This window comes from Paroedura picta, chromosome 12, assembly GCF_049243985.1.
Source record: "Paroedura picta isolate Pp20150507F chromosome 12, Ppicta_v3.0, whole genome shotgun sequence".
In the NCBI taxonomy this organism is placed as follows: domain Eukaryota; kingdom Metazoa; phylum Chordata; class Lepidosauria; order Squamata; family Gekkonidae; genus Paroedura; species Paroedura picta.
The window spans coordinates 11,364,978-11,385,676 of NC_135380.1; the positions used below are offsets into that span (position 1 = coordinate 11,364,978).

The window sequence follows — 20,699 nt, forward strand, 5'->3', positions numbered from 1 at the left end:
AGACGGGGTTCAACACAAAAGCTAGCGGCTGTTTCCCATCCCACTTCAATGTCTAATCTTGCAAAAGAGATAAGGGAAAGTACAAAGTCTTTCTGGAACAATTTTCTAATTTGTCTTTGACACGTCCTTGATAATAATAATAAACACGGATCAATATGGAGGTCAAAACTGACTTATCTTGCAAAGCTAGCATAAAGATTCCTGTGATCATAAACAAGAAACACTTTGAACACTGACCATGATATGAAATGCCAGGTTTTTGCAGAATCTCCAGGTGCTGATTGGAAGAGAGACCTTCATTTTGCTCCCAGATTTTATGAACCGTTGGGAAGGTGAGCAAACATCTCCCTACCACCCAGTTCAACTGAGAATCCTGCCCTCCAGGGACGTTTGAATATTTTAAATACTACCATTTTTAGCAGAACTGCAAGGTTTAAGTGTATAAAATCAATACATTAAGGCAGCAATAGGCAGGGGGTTCTGTGGTTTGTAATGTCGCCATAATACAAGAGTTACTTGTATTTTGCTATTCCATCCCCTTACACCCCCCCCCAATAGTAAAGCTTTTTGTTCCACAGACAAAACATTCCCATTAAAAAAATAATAACTTACAAAACAGCTTGAAATGTCAAAAACTCTGCCATCTTCCTGCAGTTTTAATTTTTGATTTGTTAACGGATGCTGTCCCGTGGAGGGATGGTTTATGCGTTGCGAATTTATCATCTGTTCTGTGAGGCAGATTCTATGTTCGCTTCACTCTATCTATGCATCACTAGGGAGCCATCACGGTGTAGAATAATTGTCATATCTGTATCCTGCCAAAAAGCGGAGGGAATTGTACCGTGGAGGTTCTCTCATGTTATCATCCTTGCAAGAACCCTGTGAGGTAAATAACTTTTCAATCCCAAACAGCAGGCTTCACCACTGAGCAGGTCTTCAAGGTCTCTGAATCACATAGGCACACAAACACCTGTCTGCCGTGTCTGCCACAGAAAGTACAGCTGTGGGAAGCCACTAATGGTTTATGGGGCTCATAATGTGTGGCAGGGGCTCATGGGAACTGTAGTCCATGGACCTCTGGAGGGCTGCAGTTTGATTACCCCTGATCTAAACTGTAAGTCATTTATTAAGGCTCTGTCCTTCTCCAGCAGAGGTCACCAATGTATATAACATGCTTAAGCTGCAACCTCTTGTTCAAATGCATTGGGGGGGGGGGGCAGGAATGAACCTTGCAAGACTGTTATCAGTTCCAGGGGTAGTCAAACTGCGGCCCTCCAGATGTCCATGGACTACAATTCCCAGGAGCCCCCTGCCAGCATTCGCTGGCAGGGGCTCCTGGGAATTGTAGTCCATGGACATCTGGAGGGCCGCAGTTTGACTACCCCTGAGACAGAGCAGATGGAGAGAGGGGAAGAAAGTTGTACCCATTTAGCTTGGGAAGGTACCGCGTAGGATGTACCGTTGAAACAGTCCTGACCTTCCTAAGGTTCAGATTCCAAGAACTAATTTAGCACACAATCCGTGACTTTCCAAAAACTCTCGCAGTGCGTAGGAGAAGTGAAATCGAACTGTACCAAAGGCTTAGCAAGAAGACAACTGAAACACAAGCTTCTTTCGCCAAGAGAGGAGCAGAAATGTAAAGGTCATTTCGGTATCGTTTTCAGACAGAAAACCTCTCTTTAGGAAATGGAAAAAAAGTTAACTTTTTTTTAAAGGAAAGTCCTGGGATTTCCCCCCTACTCCAAATAAACCCTGTAAAATACAGTCTGTTAGTTGTATGTCTGATTTCCTTAGTCTTAAATAAACATGGGGGGGGCATATTATTTTGCAAGGTCCCAAAACTAACCACTTAACTCAGGGGTAGTCAAACTGCGGCCTTCCAGATGTCCATGGACTACAATTCCCATGAGCCCCTGCCAGCGTTTCATGGGAATTGAAGTCCCTGGACATCTAGAGCGGTGGTCCCCAACCACCAGGCCGCGGCTCCCTCTCCCCGCCCCCCCCCGGCAGTAAGAAACTTCCCAGGCCGCAATCTTGCGGCCCGGCAAGCTTCTTACTGTGGGGGGGGGGGGGGGAAAGCAGGGCCGCACATGGAGCTCTTATGCTGGGTTTTTGGTCAAGGCCAGGATAAGGGTGATCTGGGGCCCCTCACTGAAGTCATCAGGCTCCCCCTTATGAAGCTCTCTCCTGAAATGTGGTTTTCAGACATTCTGTAGAGCAGGGGGGGGGAGATTTTCGCCATCAAAGATGTTGGTATTGGGATTTTATCATGTTTTATGGATTTTATTGTTATGCAAACCACCTCGAGCCTCTCTTAAAGGGAGTGGCAGTATTTAAATAAATGGATAGACGGACAGATGGGATCAAAATGCCGTAGTGAGATTCTCCATACAAGAGGGGAGGAAAAGAAGGAAGAAATTTTCTGCATGATCCTGGGTGTCTGTTGTGGGGAGAGGAATGGGAAGGCGACTGTAAGCCACTTTGAGCCTCCTTCGGGTAGGGCAAAGCGGCATATAAGAACCAACTCTTCTTCTTCTTCTTCTTCATATGTTAAACATCCCTGGTTTAACGTCAGTTAGGCAACGCATCTGGTAACACCCCTAAGTCTGGGAGGCAACATTACAAAATTTGGGAAGAACAAGAAACTGTGTTTGTTCAGCTCCTCCCATACATTGTAGGGGATATTACTGATGCCTCTGATTGTACCCCAGGTCCATTTGTACAGCTGCTGCAGAGGAGGATGTATTCAGAGAGTAACAAATTCCCATTTCCCCTTATTTCACAACAGGGAGAGGAAATGGTAACATTTGGGCGGAGTGGGAGGGAGCCCTATGGCAGAACATATGGGTAGAGGAGGCTGCTTCATACAGGGTCACATTGTTCCCCTCCCACTGCTTCCCCACATCACCAGGCACCAGACTATCCGTGAGCCGTAGCAATAATTTGCGCCAGCAATTTTCTTGTGCTGAGAAGACAGCCTAGTTGCAAACAATTGCTACAATCCCACAATAACACTATATCCAGGGATGTGGGGATGGAAACCCAGACTGGCCCTTTCTACTCCAACAAGAAGCAGTTCTTCAGGCTTTCAGAGCCTTGATACCAGAGATTCATCACTGGAGATTTCTGGGCGCAAGGAAAACCATAGGTTTTATCATGGGGCTAACATCCCACATGACTGTCTTAAAAAAAACAAAACAAAAACCCCTTCTATAGAGCCCTGTGTTTTCCAAGCTTCTCCTTTCGAAAACAAAAGTTTATTAGGGAAGAGATAATCCTATTTATAAGTCTTCTGGCTTCTTCATTTGTTTTCAAAAGGCTGAAATGGAACAACAACAACAAAAACACCCCTTGACCCAGCTGCACATTAACCAAAGCTGCCCGGAAGATAAAGAAGACAGAATGGAATTAATAAAGCCAAAGCTTGTGGTTGGAGTGGTCAGATGCTCACCTCCCTCACTGGTACCATGAAAAGCTCAAAAATATTTAGGGTGTGAACCATTCCTTGGCTCTTCATCATTCTTCCTTCAGCCATCGACTCCTCATCTCTGGCCATCTGGCTCAACAATGTTTCAACCAAGGGCCATGTGTACACCCAGGGGGGCAACAGGTTGAAAAGCCTTTCGTGCAAGCTTCAAGGGTCATGAGGTAGTAAAAATCCATTCAACAGTAATTCAGGAGTGGAATCGGCTGCTTAAGGAGGGGGTGGGAGACACATAAGGAGGCAGAGACCAGACATATACTTTCATGGGTGCTTAGGGCTGATCCTGCGTTGAACAGCAGGTTGGACTAGATGGCCTATATGGCACCTTCCAACTCTATGGTTCTATGATTTATTACACTTTATGCCAGGGATGACCAAACTGGGGCTCTCCAGATGTCCGTGGACCACAATTACCATGAGCCCCTGACAACTGGCCACCCTGGCAGAGGCTCATAATAATTGTAGTCCATGGATTCCTGGAGCACCACAATTTGGCCAATGCTGATCTACTGCTCACCCTCTAGAAGAAGAAGAAGAGTTGGTTCTTATATGCTGCTTTTCCCTACCCGAAGGAGGCTCAAAGTGGGTTACAGTCACCTTCCCTTTCCTCTCCCCACAACAGACACCCTGCAAGGGAGGTGAGGCTGAGAGAGCCCTGAGATTACTGAAGAAGAAGAAGAGTTGGTTCTTATATGCTGCTTTTCCCTACCCGAAGGAGGCTCAAAGCGGGTTACAGTCGCCTTCCCTTTCCTCTCCCCACAACAGACGCCCTGTGGGGTAGGTGAGGCTGAGAGAGCCCTGATATCACTGACCGGTCAGAACAGTTTTATCAGTGCCTATACCTATATGTACATTCTGGTAATTTCCATTTCATTCTATCTGAAGTGTGCATGCACCCAAACTTAAACCTTGAATAAAAACGTGTCTGAAAAGACAATGAACAATAAGCCCGGGGGGGGGGGGGGGGGGGAAGAGATCCAGGAATTGTCAAGTGAGAGTGAAGGATTCTTAGTACAGAAGGAAAATGTATGACTGGAGGAGAGAAAGTTTGCTAGGTATCATTAATATTCAGAGGTGTTTCCCCTTTTGCAGGAAGAAGGAAGTTTCCTATCGTATCCTACAGAAAACAAACTTCATAGAAACACAACCTTTATTGTAATGTTTTGCAGAAATGCATTATACTTCCACACTTTCTCAAAAGCCAAAATCTTGAATAGGAGAGGATACGCCTGCTGGTAGAATGTCATGGGATAAATCACCCATTGTTCCTCAGGGCACGTTCATACTCTCACATGCTGTTTTTCACCTTTATTAAAAGTTTAGGATGTCCTAGAAGTAATGACTCCTTTCCTGGTGAAGAAAAATTGGCAAGGCCAATTGTGGGGGAGGGCAGAAACAAGAAGAAGAAGAAGAAAAAGAGTTGGTTCTTATATGCCACTTTTCCCTACCCGAAGGAGGCTCAAAGCGGCTTACAGTCGCCTTCCCATTCCTCTCCCCACAACAGACACCCTGTGAGGTGGGTGAGGCTGAGAGAGTCCTGATATTCCTGTTCGGTCAAAACAGTTTTATCAGTTTTGTGGCAAGCCCAAGGTCACCCAGCTGGCTGTATGTGGGGGAGTGCAGAATCGAACCTGGCATGCCAGATTAGAAGTCCGCACTCCTAACCACTACACCAAACTAGCTCCTAACCACTACACCAAACAAGAAACTGAAAGGAAGGAGGAGGAGGAGTTGGCATTTATACCCTGCTTTTCACTACATGAAGGAGTGTCAAAGCAGTTTACAACCACTTTCCTTTCCTCTCGCCACAACAGACACCCTACAAGGTAGGTGGGGCTGAGAGAACTCTGACAGAACTTACTACCCACACTCTTTCCCCTTTCTTGGACCACCACATAAAGTGGCATCACACTAACCATATTCTCACCTCACTTCTCTAAAATCCATGACAAAGCCCCAGGGGTAGGGCTGGCAGGTCTACCTCCCACTGACACCCCCTGCTGCCACTCCGTCAGCCGGCAAACAAAAATGAATTTTTAAAATTGCTGCTGGTTTTGCCATAGAGTTTCTGTCAGTTCCTAGAGCAGCAGGACATCATTTTCAGGTTTCCCCCCAGAAGTGACATAACATCTTCACACTGGTGGCACCGTCAGGGTGGTAAGACTCCTCAATGGACCATGGAAGTAGGAGTGTATCTGGTATTAATCCCCTACAAAAACCAGGTGGTGAAATACTTGCACAAGCTTCTAGTAGCAAAGTGGACTATAGGTACTTAATAGTTCATAAAATAGTACACACATTGTTGCAAAACTTTGTATGAAACAAAACAAAACAAAAGACTGAAAGAACTTCAGATGCTGGGAACCATGAGAAAAACATACTAGTTAGGGACAGCTGTGCGGAATTTTTCCAGAGAAAAACTGTAGGGAATTTTTCCAGAGCTTTTTCTCCCCATTGAAAACGACTTCATTTCTAAAGACCGTTTCATAAATTTGACAATGAATGGAGGCCCCTGCCAACACCTTATTAGGCAAGCATGCCCGTTTCAACATTGTAATGTTTTTCAGATGATTTATGCCTAAGAACTGTGCGAGAGAGGAAAATGTATGCTTTATGTATTTGGGCAGAGGGAATGAAATCACAAATATATGTTAGAATCCAAACAAAAATCAAGTAACGAATACACCTGATTCTGCAAAACCAAGGCTAACTTTCCCATTGATGCTGTTCCTCTAACTTGGTGGAAAGGATACTGTACTCAACAGTCTAATGTGGACAAACCCATTAATGCAAACAATGAAGTGCCATGTTGGTATGCATGACCAAGGGTTAAACTCTGTTGAAACACATAGGTGATCAACCACGTCCATAAGTGAATCATGCCCAGTTCTCAGGGTGGGGTAAAATGAGCATGTCAGATCTGTTCAGTCCTTTTCTTCTTAAATTTAAACCATATAAAGGAATCCCATTTTATACTGTCTCTAGTTTTTTCCAGCAAAAATAGCTCCCACGCAAAGTTGAGAACTTGTCTGAATTTAAACCACACTTGATTTGTGTTCTTTTCCCTAATCAAATATTTTCAAGTAGCTGTTGCCAGTGGGACATAAGAGGTACTTGTAAAACATGTGTACTAAATAAACATCAAAATAAGTGTGAGGAATCAATTCACATTCTGCTTAGGACATGGGAAAGTTTTCGGGGATTTCTTTCCCTCCCATTGAATTCTTCTGGAATACATCACTGCTAAAATGAAAAGCAATTTCTAAAGACCCTTATCAAATATCTTGCATACATGTGCACACGCATGCACACATACGGTCCCTCGCAAAGTGTGAGGCACCTTTAAGACCAACAAAATTTAATTCTGGGTATACACACAAAAGTTTATACCCAGGATTAAGCTTTGTTAGTCTTTAATCAAACTTTGTTCTATTAGTTCAGAACAACATGGTTACCCACCAGAATCTCTTCCTTTGCAAAAAAAGAAGAAAAAGGAATTGTTTTTATATCCCACTTTTCTCTCCCAGAAGGAGATTCAAAGTAGCTTACAATTGCCTTCCCTTCCTATTCCCACAACAGACACCCTGTGAGTTAGGTGGGGCTAAGAGAGTCCTGATATTACTGAAGAAATGTTGGTTCGTATATGCTGTTTTTCTCTACCTGAAGGAGTCTCAAAACGCCTTACCTTACATTTGCCTTCCCTTTTCTTCCCCCACAAAAGACACCCTGTGAAGTCGGTAAGGCTGAAAGAGCCCTGATATCACTGCTATGTGGAGGAGGAGCTTCCCAGATTAGGACCTGCCACCACTACACCAAGCTGATTTCCCACACATACACATTCTCCCTGTTCGTTAAAGAAAAATATGCAATTACTAGCAAGTTCAAGTCTAACACGATAACCGTACATGTGCCAAGACTGGATAGAGAAAAGGGGATACCCTTAAGTATTAAACAAAGCCCCACCATGAAGAGATGTCAGACCTTGAAAGGGCTTTTGGAAAGCTCTCTGTCCAGACAGACACAAGGACAAAGCAAACCTGTCAGTGTCTCAGTTTACGGAATTTCCCAGCCTTGACTCAGCCCAGGCTGAAACATTGTGTTTGTCCCAAAGGCACAAAGTGTGCAGGTCACCATGTGGGCAAGAGGGAAGGAACAAGAAGACAGATAGCTAGAGAATGGGCAAACAATGGAGAGGGGATGGAACACAGCTGAAGGAAGGTGACCAAAGGAAGCTACCTAGGAAGTCCCCGTGCAACTGAGATGGGAACTAAGGAAAAGGACTGACAGTGGTGAGATGCTTATGGAAGGGCGTGAGGAAAAGCAAAAGGAAAGACATAGGCTGGGGAGGGGAGGCTATGAGGAATGGACATATGAAGAAGGATCCCCATGGTTGTCACCCATACGCCCCTCTTTATGAAACCATAGGGTTCTAGGTCAGGAAATGTTTGTGCATATTTCAAACATATTTCTCCAATGTGACAATCCTTCCTCTAACATAGCAGTTCTCTGCTTATATGAATTATGGACAACCAAAAAATGACACACACACAAACACACGCACACACGGTAATTCAACACAAAACATTGCAGATTTCTTACCAATTATTAAAGCATCTCCCTGCAGATCCACTCGGGAGACAGCATTTCTCTTAGATCACATGAAATTCCTTGAGTGTCTTCTAACCCCCCAGAGATCCATCTGGTCCTTGTGAGAAAAAGGATGTCTCAAGTATAGCACACAGCAGAGCACTGATTCCCTCTTCCAGTCCCAAAGGCAGAGGGAGCAGCTCTTGTCCTTGGATAGCCACAGAGACACAAAAGTGTTCCAGCTATATTTTGTGCCTTTAGAAGAAGAAGAAGAGTTGGTTCTTATATGCCGCTTTTCCCTACCCGAAGGAGGCTCAAAGCGACTTACAGTCGCCTTCCCATTCCTATCCCCACAACAGACACCTTGTGGGGTGGGTGAGGCTGAGAGAGCCCTGATATCACTGCTCGGTCAGAACAGTTTTATTAGTGCCGTGGCGAGCCAAAGGTCACCTGGCTGGCTGCATGTGGGGGAGCGCAGAATCAAACCTGGCATGCCAGATTAGAAGTCCGCATTCCTAACCACTACACCAAACTGGCTCTCAAAACCAAAGGGTGTCACAAAACCTCCATCTCTCAACCCCCGAGTCTACTTATATTTAGTAGGGACAAGCTTCAAAGCCCTCCTTAGATATCCTCAAGAATTATAACACTTGAGTGTGGAATTCCCTCCTGCCCAAGGTCCACTAATGCATGATGCTGCCACTGAGTGCATGTAAGGATTTCTAATTTTATCCATGGGCTTAGCATCTGGAAGCAGGACTCTGCAGGAGGGGTTTAAGGATTTGTGGCATCCATAGCACTAGAGCCAGTTTAAGGATTCGCAGGGCCTTAGAAAACCACAATTGCAGTGGGAGCTGCCAGACTGGGGGTGAAGGAAGCCCCCCCAGTGGAAAGGGGTATTACTCTGAGTGCCCTTAAAGAGAGGAAAGGAGGGAGGAGGGAGGCTATGGCCATGGTCCATGGGGAGGAAGGCACCATGCAGGGCCCATGGAAGCACAGGGCCCGTGCTACATGTGCTACATGTGCTACATGAATAAACCAGCCCTGCAGCACTGATGTTGCTCTTGGAGAATGTGAAATCCCTCATAATAGTCAACACCTTGATTCCAGGTAGGGAAGGAAAGAGCAATGAGGGCATGGCCCTTTGTACTGTTAACACTGATTAGCTGCACTGTTAACACTGTGATTAGAGACCAGCGGACAGCATTAAAGGGAGCAGAGTAGCAATAGGCCGGTATTTGGCAATAAGACTGACAAAGCAAAAAGGTCAGAGGACAAAGGAGGCAGCTCGGGACATAGGTAAATGTGGCAGCATATTTGCTTTACTGAACTAATTCTGTGCTTTTTGCACTCTAACCTGCCTTAAGCCTTAGGGATGGGAATGGTCATAATTAAACAAATTCTGCATGCAAAGAATAAATACAGACTGGTAAGTTCAGAGCTGTAATTAAGGCTAAAATTATACCTGTAGAGAGAACAGCAATCCTCCTTTCTACTTGGGAGTTCAAGGCAAGGCCTCGGGACTGAATTATAGAGAAGGGAAAGCAGGGAGGAGGATAGCCATTTTGGTTCTTAACGCACCGGCAGGTCCAGCTCACAAAGGGCAAGAACATAAGGTTATTCCATGATGCACAAAGGAACCCGGATGTAGCCATGTTAATCTCCCTCCAAAAGTCAAGGAACTGTTACATCAAAGTTACTGGCAACAAAGGAACTCTTTATTTAAAAGGCCATGAATTAAGGATTCCTGAATAAGGCTAAAACTCCCCCAGGGCGAATATAAAATAAGATGCTGAAGCCCTCAGCAGAATGAGAGCTGCTTCATAGCACAGCTGTGTGTATGTAGATGGGGCATGCGAGGCGCATGATTTCAGCCTCTGCATTGCATGACTGCGATTCAATGAGCAGAAATGGGGGTACAGCTCACAGGACGAGCAGAGGCTTGAGGGCTGTTTTACCTTCAGGTGCAAGAGAGCCAGAAAAGGCGTGGGAAGCCCCGAATGCAAAGAAAACACTAGTCTCCTGCAAGACCTTAAATATAGGTAAGCAAATATACATACTAACGGCAGTGTGTTTAGCTAAACTGTAGATTCGTGTTATGTCTAAACCAGCCTTTCTCAACTTTTTTATCACCGAGAATCCCCTGAGACGTTCCTCAGGCTTCGAGAAACCGCAGAACTGGTGCGATCGTGCAGAATATGGTTGGGAAGCAGAGCTGTGTACATGCCCACTCATGGCCCCTCCCTTTCCACCTTCTCCAGACCCATCACTGGCCACTTTGGGAGAGGACAGTTGGTTGACATGACCATATACACTGATATCATCTGATAAATGTTTAACAAACTTGAAAAATATATTAAAAATTAACTAACTCCCACCCATTCTGGAAACATCTCCGGGTCATCAAGAAACCCCAGTTTCATGAAACCCTAGTTGTCAAAGCCCGGCCTAAAGTCAGCCACGAAGATTTCTTAGCTGAGTGACTCTCCAATTGGCCGGACACAAACAAGGAAAAGTGGGAAACAGGCCATCAAAGTTAATTCAGTGAAGCTCCCCCAACCGTGTCAACTACAATGTGGGTGGGCTGAACACTCTTGAAAACTGAATCCACTTTGATTCACGTGCCATACAAAAGTGCCTTCCAGTGAATCAGGCCACTGGTCTATCTAAGTCAGTACTGTCTAACTGGCTGCAGTTCTTCAAGATCTCATATAGAAATCTTTCACATCTTCTGCTCCCTGATCCTTTTAATGGGAGATGCCAGGGATTGAACCGGGAATCTTCCTCATACCAAGGAGATGCTCTGCCAGTGAGCCACGGATTTGCAACAGGGTGATTGGTCTCCTGTTCGGCTCACCATTCCAGCTTAATTTGAGAAAAGCTGCTGCACTGTTTCAATGGAGGTTCCCTGTTTGGGGTGGAGGCTGGAGCACCTTCTCCTCTTTCTCATTTTAAAAGTCGGCTGGGGTGGAGGCTGGAGCACCTTCTCCTCTTTCTCATTTTAAAAGTCGGCTCCAATGTATAGATCTTTGCACGCAGCATCAAGCAGTACACAAGAATCTCTGCATACTCTGTCATGGGACAGATGGCTGCTACAAGAGGAGGGGATGAGTATCATATAGAATATAATTTTTGAAGGAGGAATCAGGCTAAAAATACTGTTTTGGCAGCTGCTCTAGGAACGTTATTAAGAGAACAAGATGGGGAAAGTGTTCTTCTCGTGATGTGAGCATGAGAGTTTCTTCCAGAAAGAACAGGCAAAAGCACCTGGAATCTCAGAAGGTTCCACAACTATGGCCTACACCTCGGATAGTCAACCTGTGGTCCTCCAGATGTTAATGGACTACAGTTCCCATGAGCCCCTACCAGCAAATGCTGGTAGGGGCTCCTGGGAATTGTAGTCCATGGACATCTGAAGGACCACAGGTTGACTACCCCTGGCCTATACAGTCTCTTAAAGAAGAAGATGGGATTTTGACATTTTAGCACACAATTAATATAAAACAAGCTGATCTGTGAAACACATGTGGACCACTGTGAATGCACTCAAGAGATTCATGACTATGAACTTGCTCTGTGTGGCAAAAATCCATGCAAAATTTGCTGTTGCACACAGCTCCCCGTGGAGTTGCCTCATGCCGGATCACTTCCACCAGTCCACTGATAGCCCGTTCTTGCAAACTACAATTTGGCAGAACTTCTCCTTTACCCTCAAACTTCATACAGTATGTGTGGGCAGACCCATCATTCAGACCATCAACAACTGACCCAGCCCATTCAAAATGTTTCTTATCTCGCTTTTACTCAGAGATCACACTAAGGAGGTATCTTGCTTCTGGAATGCTGCAGTCTGCATTGCTAGGAGCAAAACAGAGGACCCGCCTGTAGCAAGACAGTGAGGGAGGGGCAGAACCAAAATAGTAAACAGAGCAACTGGGGAAATATACTAAGAAGTGACCAGAGAGGTCACACAGAGTGACCCTGGAATATTTTGGGCATAGATTAGAACCGGTGCAATGGGGTTGAGTCAGTCTCAGATCCTTGGAAACTGAGACCCAGAGACATCAAGAAATCCAGAAAGAACTAGATTGAAGCTTGCAGGACACCAGTTTAGCTGAGTTCAGGCTTTGCACCCAAAAATCAAAGCATGCAAATGTGACAGGCAGAGATGGGGGGGGGGGAGGAAAGAGAGAGAGAGAGAGAGAGAGAGAGAGAGACTTGAAATCCTACTTTAAGGCAACATTAGACAAAGGAAAGCCCACAGAAGCCTAACTACCAGTAAGCATAACCTGTAATCCCAAGACCATATAATATAGTGTACCTATGACTGACCAGCAGAGCAGCCGACATCTGAATTGTTGAGTTCAACATGCACAAAGGCTACAGCCCAATCTCTTAAAGCTGTATGAATGTCACCAGCCGTCTCACAAAAGGTCAAAACTAGCCAAGGAGGTAAATGCCAGGCATATTAAGCTCATTCACATATACCTTTAAGCATGCATACATATTACAGGAAACTTCCTTCTGGTTGAGAATGACCTTTTGCTTTACAGAAGCGATATGCATGCGTCCAAGCTTCACTGCAAGCAATCTAGCTGCAGGGTCCTTCCTCTGCTTGAAGGAGGCTGCTTGCTCTCACTGTCTTCCTTTAGCAATGTGCTTTTTCACCACTGAGCCAAAAGACAGTGCTCGCAGCAACATAGGTTTAAGCAACTCTACAACCAAAGTCATAACCAGTGACTTTGACTTGGGCAAGAAGCCTGGGGCGGGATGGGGGAGAGAAGCAGCATAGTGAAAATTCAGTGCTACTCAAGCAAGCACTTTTTTTGCGCCCTGTTTCTACATCATCAGACAGTTCTGGGCTGAAACTCTTGAAAAACATCTATCAGCAAATCAAGTTTAGCTCCTTGCCATGGCTGCTGTTTGATCGACAAGATCAACAATGCCAACAGCTTGACAACCCAGACTGTTAGAGACAAGGAGTGCCATGGAAGTCCCAACATAGCGCTCAAAACTGCAAAATCCTCCAGGCCAACCTGGGTGTTTCCATACACGTCCCTTGGTAGTTGGGAGATCTCTCTAGGAATGTCCCATGTCAAGAACCAAGAAACGCAAGTCCCATATGGCTGTGTCCTATTCCCTATTTGGGGACCATAAACTTTTGTGGGTCAAAGTTCCCTTTGTCATATACCTTTGACTTTCAAATGCTGACACCCCCAATACCTTGTGGGTTTCATAAGTTGCTATTAGACTAAAATACAGCTGGTCTACTGCAGATCAAGGCAGACGCTCTCTGAAAGCGTTTAGGGAATGCTTTTGTGGCCCAGAAATGGTGAGCAGAATAACAGAAGTCAGTGTAGTTCAGAGTCAACTAGCATCCGGGAGACCCAAGTTCAAATCCCCAGTCTGCTAGGAAAGCTCGCTATGTTACCTTGGATCAGGTCCTCCTCTCCCCCACCCCAATCTAACTTACAGGTTGTTGTGAGGATAAAACAGAGAAACAACATAACCCCAGCAGGGAGAAAGGTGGGAAATAAATGAAATTAATAGACAAAATGTTGTTAGACCCAAGCCTCAACCTCAGGGCTTAAAGTTTTACAGCAGCAGATGTAGGGCGGGAATCCCCCCCCCCCCACCTTAACCTTGGAACATTCCACCGTTATCATTGGGCGAGGGGTGGAATTTTGTTACATGCAGGAGGCTTCTGTAGATAGGCAGGGTTCCTATCACTGTGGCGGCTAAACCACATTGCTCAGCAGACCTGATACTGTGGAACCATCAAAGAAGGGAGGGAAAGAACTCGGCTTGACTTAACAGGTTTAACACGAAGCAAAGAAACCAGAGAATATGGAAGTATATGCTTGCATACCCCATTCACTTTTGAGTCGCTTGTGTATTTTTGTCCCCTTCTGCCATCAAAGAATGAAATAGCAGAGCATTCCCCCGCCCCCCAAAAAGACAGCCTGACTGAACAGAAGCAATAATGGGGAGCGGGGCATGGCATGTCCAGCAGTCACTGGACTATTCTCTTATCACAGAGTGGTGCAAACATCAACAAATACAGCAATAACCAGCCCTGTTTCATAAAGTGCAGTTGCTGACACAAAGCAGATCCAGGTTCCATGATCAAAATGGGAGTGACTGAATGAATCTGAATGTCAGCCTCATTGTATTGGTTTGCAGTGATGCCAGTAGGCGATGCAGGAGGAAAGATTCTGGCTCACAAAAGCCTGGGGCACTGCTACCGCTACAGGGACAAGATAGGGGAGACTGTCTCTTTAAAAGCCTGCTCCGCAGGCACATATAGCAAGGACTAGGGCACTGGGATGCCACTATGGTGACAGGGGTAGTCAACCTGTGGTCCTCCAGATATCCATGGACTACAATTCCCATGAGCCCCTGCCAGCGACTGCTGGCAGGGGTTCATGGGAATTGTAGTCCATGGACATCTGGAGGACCACAGGTTGACTACCCCTGGTGTATCAAATGTCACAGTATAATAGACTTCTAAGGAGTCTTCAGCCTTCAGTGGTTCTTTAATGTCCAGAATTTGTTGTTAGGTGCGAAGTCATGTCTGACCCATCGCGACCCCATGGACAATGATCCTCCAGGCCTTCCTGTCCTCCACCATTCCCCGGAGTCCATTTAAGTTTGCACCTACTGCTTCAGTTACTCCATCCAGCCACCTCATTCTCTGTCGTCCCCTTTTTCTTTTGCCCTCGATCGCTCCCAGCATTAGGCTCTTCTCCAGGGAGTCCTTCCTTCTCATGAGGTGGCCAATGAGTTTGATCTTCAGGATATGGCCTTCTAAGGAGCAGTCAGGGCTGATCTCCTCTAGGACTGACCGGTTTGTTCGCCTTGCAGTCCAGAATATTAGACAATATTAAACAAATCCCAACACATTTCACTGTGTGGCTGTGTGGAGAGTCAGCTTGCTGTAGCGGTTAGGAGTGTGGACTTCTACTCTGGTGAGCCAGGTGTGATTCCCCGCTTCCCCACATGCAGCCTGCTGGGTGACCTTGGGCTTGTGACAGGACTGATAAAGCTGTTCTGACCAAGTAGTAATCAGGACTTTCTCAGCCTCACCCCCCTCACAAGGTGTCTGTTGTGGGGAGAGGGAAGGGAAGGTGAATGTAAGCCACTTTGAGACTCCTTCAGGTAGAGAAAAGCAGCATATAAGAACCAGCTCTTCTTCTTCTTCTTCAGTAATATCAGGGCTCTCTCAGCCTCACCCCCCTCACAGGGTGTCTGTTGTGGGGAGAGGGAAGGGAAGGTTAATGTAAGTCGCTTTGAGACTCCTTCAGGTAGAGAAAAGCGGCATATAAGAACCAGCTCTTCTTCTTCTTCTTCAGTCATATCAGGGCTCCCTCAGCCTCACCCCCTTCACCTTCTTCAGTAATATCAGCATATAAGAATCAACTCTTCTTCTTCGTCTTTAAGGGACATCAAGGTGTCTGGAATGCCTTAAGCTAGGAGTTGCAGTTGTTATAACCTTCTTACTCTCTGTCAAGAGACTGTTTCTTTACACTGAAGTTTCCTGTTGAAAACATTGAAATTGATGTCCCTTGAAAAAGCCACACAGTGAAATGCATTGGGATTTGTTTAATATTCTGGACATTAAAGAACTACTGAAGTCTGAAGACTCCTTAGAAGTCTGTTTATTATACTGTAACATTTGATACATCATAGTGGTATCCCAGTGCCCTATCCCTTGCTTTGTGTCCAGTCCTTAAATGAGTCCTATGCCTCCTATTTCATTTATGACACAGGAACATAGGCAGAAAAGCTAACCATAAAGGTAAAGGTAAGGGTATCCCTTGTGCAAGCACTGAGTCATGTCTGACCCTTGGGGTGACGCCCTCTAGCGTTTTCATGGCAGACTCAATACGGGGTGGTTTGCCAGTGCCTTCCCCAGTCATTACCGTTTACTCCCCAGCAAGCTGGGTACTCATTTCACCGACCTCGGAAGGATGGAAGGCTGAGTCAACCTTGAGCTGGCTGCTGGGATCGAACTCCCAGACTCATGGGCAAAGCTTTCAGACTGCATGTCTGCTGCCTTACCACTCTGCGCCACAAGAGGCTCTACCTGGACACCCCTCACCTAAATATATACTTTAGTAATCCAGTATGAGGGTTAAACAGACTACAAAGTCAGTCATTAAAGCATGGGGGAGGGTGTCACACAGAACACCAGCTTAAAAGAAAAAATGATATATCCCTTATTGAACGTTTTCCTTTGTCAGCAACCACAAAAGACACCTGAGGGAAATGAAAGACAACATAGCATTTTCTCAATTTCACCCTTTATACTCCTTTAAATGTAAACAGCGTAAAAATAGCTCCAGGGCTGTCAGAATATACAATGCAATATAGAAAACATTATGAGTAGAGAGCGGTGGCCATGAAATGTCACAGGCATGAAGCAAATCTTAAATTGACAGCATTATGGGAGTCTTTCACAAAGAGGTTTTCCTGCAGTTTGGGTACCAAACTGCAGTGGTCCCATCCCACCCTGAGTTTCCGTGGGACTTTGGTGACCGTTTGTTATGTTCCTCTGGCTTCCTCGACAGTTCCTCCATGCGCCTTCTCAAAATGGGGTAAAAGGGAGTTTACGAAACTATGAGGAATCTATGAGAAGACAGCTAACAGGTTGTGAGGAAGCTCTGAGGGGAGAAAATACTCAAATGGAAATCCTCCAGAAAGACCCCTAAGTTTCAGTTGCCGGATATTGAAAACAAAGTTTAACCATTTATTCCCCACTTCTAGGGGCCCAGTTCAACTCTACTATCCAGGTGAGGTTTAAGAAAGGGCCCTCAAAAAAAACCACCCTGGTTTTTGAACAGAGGCCTAGCACAGGTTCATGAGTGATAGCCACCAAAAAGCTACACAGGCACATCCATTCCAAACCATGACTGACTAAAACAAAGCCAGTTCTTTTGACGTATCATTCATCCATTAAAAAAAAAAACCTCTCTGAGAAAGACCATCTTTTTCTGATGGGATAACTGAAGGGCTGCCCTTAGAGGAACAGGGAGATAACACATAATCTTTAAGTAAAAAGTACTTGGAGAAAGAATATCTGAGGGAGATCTCTAAGTAACAAGCACATGGAGAGGGTTGTCTGAGGGAGATAAGAGGACAAAGAGGCAATGCTGGGCTTGTAATGCAACATAATGACCCTTTCTAAATCCCAGGCCCTTGAGACTCCTACAGACACCACTGACCATAAACCCAAACACAAGAACGGCATCTAGTTCAACCCCTCCTGTGAGGCAGGGCTATTTGTCTACCGGCACGGATCATCCAGACCACACTACAAAGCAAAGGTGTAAGTAAGCATTAAAAGAATATTACTCAAGAAGCCAATGTGTTCAGCTCTGATGACCAGCAAGCCCATAAGGAGGGAAAGATATAGATACTAATACAGAACAGGCTTCCTCGGGTGATGGTGGGTTCTCCATCTTTGGAAATTTTTAAGCAGAGGCTAGGTAGCCATCTGACAGAGAGGCTGATTCTGTGAAGGTTCAAGAGGGTGGCAGGTGACAGTGGATGAGCGATAGGGATGTGAGCGTCCTACATAGTGCATGGGGTTGGACTAGATGACCCATGAGGTCCCTTCCAACTCTATTATTCTATGATTCTAGAAGCCTTAATTGGCATTTAAAGGAGGGAAAGAATTGACAGTGAGTGATTAGGTCCAAAGTGAATGGGAAGCTGGCTTATAATAAGTCCTTATACAAAGTCATAACTTTGCGTGTTCATACATAGGGTTGCTGTGAGAATAAAATAGAAGAGGACAGAGAACCCATGTACGTCATGAAATATGGCGAATAAACTAGAGTGAGGAAACCTGGCAACTTGTTGGGAATCAGATGTGGAGGCTCAATATTTAAGAAAGAATGCAGCGTGCATTGAGGATTCCAGTAGAATGGCAGACATCTGTGAAAGGGTGGAGGGCTTCATAGTATTGGGGGTTCTACGTTCGTTTGGAATAGCAGACAAAGAATCCTCTTTGCCACTAATTTCCGTCATTCCACTGGCAACAGAGTATGTAGACAGGTAGGGATGGATAGCGCTGCACCCTAAGAACAGTTTTACTGGCTTAGACAAACGTCACCTTCCAAGCCAGGTGCCCAAATACTTTTTAGTGGCATTCTTAGGCCCTGAGCTACAAGGGAGAGTGGTGAATGAATGAATGAATGAATGAATGAATGAATGAATGAATGAATGAATGAATGAATGAATGAATGAATGAATGAATGAATGAATGAATGAATGAATGAATACAAGAGAGATTATTGTGTTATTCTTCAAAACTAGCACTCTGCTCAGGCTTCCTGCCAGACGGGAGAAGGTACTCCATACATGCTCTGAGACACTGTATTCTTATCTCCAGTTCTTTTAGAACAGAAGCTAGTATAGAAAGGGCAGTTTGTGAACATCCAGGAACTTAATTTACCCTTAACAGGGATTCCACCATCTCCAGCACCACATACAGTGTAGCGTTTAATTTATCAAGATAAACAGAAGAAAGAAGCCCTTAAAATGACACAGGGACTTGCTAGCTTAAGATAGCTTTCTACTACAAAGCAACTGAAACTTAGCCATTAGCCACTGGAGGGTTTGGGGGGGGGGATTTTTTTTTTAGAAAAGGGCTCTCCTTGCCAAAGCAAAGTCAATTATGGTTACAGAAAGGCACATTCATAGCAGACACTGCAAGGGCAGTCGTCACCAGCATATTCCTGCCCATTGCTGTGGTGGCTTGGCTAGTAATGAGAAGGGTTGGGAGACAAGCCAAGGGAACCCTCCATTCTTGTCCACTTCATTCAGGTCAATCACTCTGGAACCACCGCAAAGAAAGCACATAATAAAGTGCAGCCTCATTAGGCAATGCACATAGTTATCCTGCCTCGAGCAGGCCAAGGTGGACTAATCATTCTGGAGTCATTGGGGAGATGATGAATAAGTGTCAGGATACGAAACAGAGGACACTTGTCAACTTTTCTTCCTGATGGGTGGCCAAATCCCCTGACCCCAAATAGCGGCCTGTCTCCGACTGCTCCGTTCACAGAATTGTTCAGATTCATGGTTTTCGCAACGTTTTGTCCTGGACTGATGGTGTGGTTGAGAAAGCTATTGGGAGGAGGGCTCACACTCAGGGAAAAGGCTGATAAGGGCTCACCACAATTGGAATCTCCACCCCTAATCAGGGGAATCATCAACAAGGGTCACTTGTGAAGCTGAAGAACAATTTGAGGATGAGACTGAACAGCACTCGACCCTCTCAAAGAGAACTGGGTCAAGTGTGGCTGCTGGATCATTTCTGCCAGGCCTGCAGGTTGCTGAAGGGTGCAAAGGGCTACATCTTTGAGCTAATATTTGCATTGGACCCAGGTTCTCACTTGAAGGTCGTTTCAGTGCGTAGCTATACTGCTCTGTGCAAAGAAGGAGGAGAAAAGTTGGTTTTTACGCCCTGCTTTTCACTACCAGAAAGAGTCTCCAAACTGTTTACAATTGCCTTCCCCTCCCTCTCCCCACAAAAAGCACCCTGTGATCCTGATGTTACTGCTCTGTGAGAGGAGCACTGTCAGGGCTGTGACAAACCCAAGGTCACCCAACTGGCTGCATGTGGAGGAGCGGGGAATCCAACTCCGCTTGCCAGATGGAAAGCTGCCTCTCTTAACCACTACACCACGCTGGTACCTCCAGGAACCATCAAGATTTTTGAGAGTCAAACCTGGCCAGATACCATGTTTTCACTAGCATGCTTTGAAGTCACAACATCTTACCCAGGCTCAGAAAGATGTAAACAAAGACGAAACAGTCCCTACAAGAGTAATTTTGGTCTGAATGACCATAAATAAATATTGATTGATTGATTGACAGTCCCTATAAGAGGAAGGCACTACCTGAAGTCTCTCAAAACAAAAACAGTAATACTCACTTCACTTCCCAAATGCAGGAATCGCATCTCTTTTTTCTTAGAGACCAGCCTCAGCAGAAGAGATCAGCCTCCCGCCGGTTGCCGACCCAACATGTAACCAAACGTTCCAAGATTCTTCCATCCCACAGAGACCTCTCTTTCCCGTGGTTTTCTCAACCTGAGTCTCAACCAGCCTGGCATTCCTTGGGCAGACAGCACACCCACCCTCAATATTTGCTCCTCCCTCCTTTCAGACTGTAACAGCCCTGTAATTAAATGCCGAATTCCTTGATTCAAATCTGACACGCTAATTAGGTTAGCTTTAGGCAAGCTGTTGGCACCCTCAGCTCAGGTCTTGGAAACTAATCAGGGTTGACCCAGGTTTGTACCAAGAAAGACCAGCATTGTTACGCAAGGTCAGACAGCGGCAAATCACCAATGAATGTCTCTGACCTTGAACACTCTACAGCAGTGGTCCCCAACATCTGGTCCGGGGACCGGTACCGGGCCGTGGCTCCTCCTCGTCCTCCTCCCCGGCTGCTCTGCCACTCTGCCGCCGGCTGACCTTTGGTGCTCTCCAGCGGCTGCCATGGCTGGGGCTCCCCCTCAGCGTTGCACTGAGCAGCTGAGGATGGCAGCGCCCCCTAGCGGGCAGCAGGTTGTCAGAGGCGCCGGCAGGAAAGCAAGTGGAGCAGGGGCTCAGGC

General features: G+C 45.7%; 1 protein-coding gene across 8 annotated transcripts in view; it reads right to left on the bottom strand.

The window, feature by feature from the left end:
• The window catches only part of ST3GAL4 (ST3 beta-galactoside alpha-2,3-sialyltransferase 4), a 134,293-nt gene that overhangs the window by 56,045 nt on the left and 57,549 nt on the right, over positions 1 to 20,699 (bottom strand). Inside the window, exon 1 of one of the 8 annotated variants that reach the window (XM_077306912.1) lies at positions 8,084 to 8,439. The exons of 6 other annotated variants lie outside the window; for them this stretch is intronic. The gene's annotated coding sequence lies outside the window, so the exon portion shown is untranslated. Of the gene's footprint in view, positions 1 to 7,169; positions 7,191 to 8,083; positions 8,440 to 20,699 lie in introns of those variants that run through there. One more of the 8 variants, XM_077306913.1, reaches the window with a different exon arrangement.